We start from the raw sequence: 3,898 nt of genomic DNA, 5'->3' as shown, positions 1-3,898 counted from the left end.
AGTCCTGAATATTCATTGGAAGGACTGATGCTGAAGCTGAAACTCCAGTCCTTTGGCCACCTGATGCAAAGAACTGACTCATTGGAAAAGACCCTGATCCTGGGAAAGGTTGAAGGCAGGAAGAGAAGACGAAGACAGGGGATGAGAGGGTTGGATGGCAGCACTGACCCAATGGACATGAGTTTGGGTAAACTCTGGGAGTTGGTGATGGACAGGGAGGCCTGGCGTGCTGCAATCCATGGGGTTGCAAAGAGTCAGACACGACTGAGTGACAGAACTGAACTGAACTGAGCTACCTTCTCATGCATGTAAAAATATCTGTACCTATTCACTAGAAACTCTATGGTAAAGAGGATGATTTTCACACATATAAGAGCACAGTCCACAGGAAGTCTGTGGTTTACCCCTTTCTCAGAATCTTCTCATAATAACAAGAATGGCTGTTATAAAATTTCCAGTAAACAGCCAAAACCATTTCCTGCCTCATCTCCTTCACCTTTGACCTTACCTGTCACTCATAGCTGTGGTCACTTCACAGGATAGAAAGCTTAAGATGCAAGGTCCACTTCCCCACTACATGGGGTGATGTTTACAATGGATTCAGACATGTTGAGGAGGCCTGATTGAGGACAGTCACAGCTCTGTTGTGAGCTGAGTGGAGAATCAGTGCAATCAGTGCACACAGGTTGCTCTGCTTTCCTATGCCTTTTAGAATCCTGACAATGGAGTTTTAAAAGTTTAAACTGCTTACAGAAAACTTAACAACTCAATTGTTTTTTATTATTGCCTATTTTGAAGCAGCATGAAATTTGCATTAAAATTTCTCTATTTCCAAGCTTTAAAAGGCGACCAAAAAAAAAAAAAAATCTGTGTATAAACATGTAAAAGTAGTTTGCTCATTTTCTTTTATTATGTTTTATCTCTTTGTAACAGGAGATCAGGGATTTCAGCATTGAGATGGCAAACTGGCCATATGCCAGCCATTCTAGATGAACTGAGATCAATTACAGACCACAGACACTCTCTTTTCGAAAACCCTCGTAAAATCAGGATGTCATAGAGAACTTGTTGTTCAGTTACGTCCTGTCCTACTCTTTGCGACCCCATTGATGGCAGCTGGCCAAGCCTACCTATCCATCACCAACTCCTGGAGCTTGCTCAAAGTCATGGCATCGAGTCAGTGATGGTATTGAACCATCTCATCTTCTGTTGTCCTCTTGTCCTCCTGCCTTCGATCTTTCCCAGCATCAGAGTCTTTTCCAATGAGTCAGTTCTTCGCATCAGGTGGCCAAAGGACTGGAGTTTCAGCTTCAGCATCAGTGCTTCCAATGAATATTCAGGGCTGATTTCCTTTAGGATGAATTGGTTGGATCTCCTTGCAGTCCAAGGGTCTCTCAAGAGTAGTCTCCGAAACCATGGTCAGTTCTTCAGTGCTCAGCCTTCTTTATGGTCCAACTCTTACATTCATATATGACTACTGAGAAAATCATAACTTTGATTAGATGGACCTTTGTTGGCAAAGTAATGTCTATGCTTTTTATATGCTGTCTAGATTTGTCAAAGCTTTTCTTGCAGGGAGCAAGTGTCTTTTAATTTCATGGCTGCAGTCACAATCCACAGTGATTTTGGAGACCATGAAAATAAAGTCTTTCACTTCTCATTGTTTCCCCATCTGTTGGCCATGAAATGATGGGACTGGATGCCATGATCTTCGTTTTTTGAATGTTGAGTTTTAAGCCAGCTTTTTCACTCTCCTGTTTCACTTTCATCAAGAGGCTTTTTAGTTGCTCTTCACTTTCTGCCATAAGGGTGGTGTCATCTGCATATCTGAAGTTATTGATATTTCTCCCAAAATCTTGATTCCGTGCTTCATCCAGCCCAGCATGTCACGTCATGTTCTTTGCATATAAGTTAAATGAGCAAGGTGACAGTATACAGCCTCGATGTAATCCTTTCCTAAATTGGAACCAGCCCAATGTTTCAATGGTTCTAACTATGGCTTCTTAACTTAACGTGCATACACATCTCTCAGGAGGCAGGTAAGATAGTCTGGTATTCTTATCTCTAAGAATTTTCCACAATTTGTTGTGATCCACACAGTCAAAGGCTTTAGTGTAGTTAATGAAGCAGAAGTAGCTGCTTTTCTGGAATTCTCTTGCTTCTTCTATGATCCAACGAATGTTGGTGATTTGATCTCTGGTCCCTCTGCCTTTTCTAAATCCAGATTTTACTTCTGAATTTCTCAGTTCATGTACTGCTGAAGTCTAGATTGGAGAATTTTGAGCATTGCTTTGCTAGCATGTGAAATGAATGCAATTGTGCAGTAGTTTGAACATTCTTTGGCATTGCCTTTCTTTGGGGTTGGAATGAAAACTGACCTTTCCCAGTCCTGTGGCCACTGCTGAGTTTTCCAAATTTGTTGGCATATTGAGTGCAGCACTTTAACAGCATCATCTTTTAGAATTTGAAATAGCTCAGTTGGAACTCCATCACCTCCACTAGCTTTGTTCATAGTGATGCTTTCTAAGGCCCACTTGACTTTGCACTCTAATATATCTGGCTCTAGGTGAGTGATCACACCATCATGGTTATCTGGTTTCATTATCCATATTCATTAAGATCTCTTTTGTATAGCTCTTCTTTGTATTCCTACCACCTCTTCTTAATATCTTCTGCTTCTACTAGGTCCATACCATTTCTGTCCTTTATCAAGCCCATCTTTGCATGAAATGTTCCCTTGGTATCTCTAATTTTCTTGAAGAGATCTCTAGTCTTTCCCACTCCGTTGTTTTCCTCTATTTCTTTGCATAGAGAACTTAGGAGCATACATATCAGATACAAGAGGATGCAACAATTTCTGAAGGGAGCACTGGGGCAGAACATCCACAGTCAGCATGGCCCCAGAGAGGCTAGGGCTGAGGCATCCGCAAAGGAGACAGAAGCACCATGGAGAGGTGGGCGTCAGACACTTCAGCTGTGATGGGATGGGGCTGCAGATCCGTTGAGCATGTGACCATAAGATAGTGGGCCCAACTGTCTCCTCACTTGCCCCTGTTCAGAGGCTCACACTTCAAGGTCACTCTTCTCGAGTCATAACTGAAGGATTCTGCCCTTTGATTAGAGCATCTCCAGAGAAAATCCTCCACATTCGGGCATTTTGGGTTCCCTCTCTATAGCATCCTGTCCTGCAGTCACCTCAGGTGAGGCCTGCACTCAGAACTCTCACTCACAGGTGAAACTTCCAGCTTTTCCAATTATTTATTCCAAAATATGAAAAGGCAATTGGGGGAACGGCCACTTGAGGACAAACTGCAATATGATGGAGAGATGAAAGAGACAAAGATAAACAGAAAAAAAAAAATCCTAGGGGTGCTATTAACTCAACAAACAAAAGCAGAAAAAAAAAAAAAAAACAAAACTAACCAAATGAAAATAAATTTCTCTTTCAGATATCTACATTATTAATCCACCCACTGAAATTAACTAAAAATGCTGAAAGCATATTTCACACCTTTTCTTAAAAGTGTAGGAGAGAGGCAAATAATAAGCTTTCTCAGAACAGAACAAAGTGAAGGTGGCAAGTGGAGTACAGCAGCAGGCTGTCTCTCTGAGGATACTTTACCAGTCCTGGGTGATTGACGCTTTGCTTCTCTTAGCCATATGAAAATCAGCGTCAAAGGCAATGGGAGATTCAAGGTGGTATCTAACAGAGGAACTTTTACCGCTGACTCCAAGGGGCCACTCCCTCAATGAAAGGTTATACAAAGTCAGTGGTTTCTAGTTAGTGAAGAGATGATAGATTTGAAACAGAAATGACCAGAAGGCAATTTAAAGAGGCAAAAGATGCTTATGGAAAAAAGGAGAGAGAGAATAGTGTAGAAGTCTTTATTTAATTTTT

The sequence above is a fragment of the Budorcas taxicolor genome, chromosome 4 (genome assembly GCF_023091745.1).
Source record: "Budorcas taxicolor isolate Tak-1 chromosome 4, Takin1.1, whole genome shotgun sequence".
In the NCBI taxonomy this organism is placed as follows: Eukaryota; Metazoa; Chordata; class Mammalia; order Artiodactyla; family Bovidae; genus Budorcas; species Budorcas taxicolor.
This window is presented reverse-complemented; position numbering follows the sequence as displayed.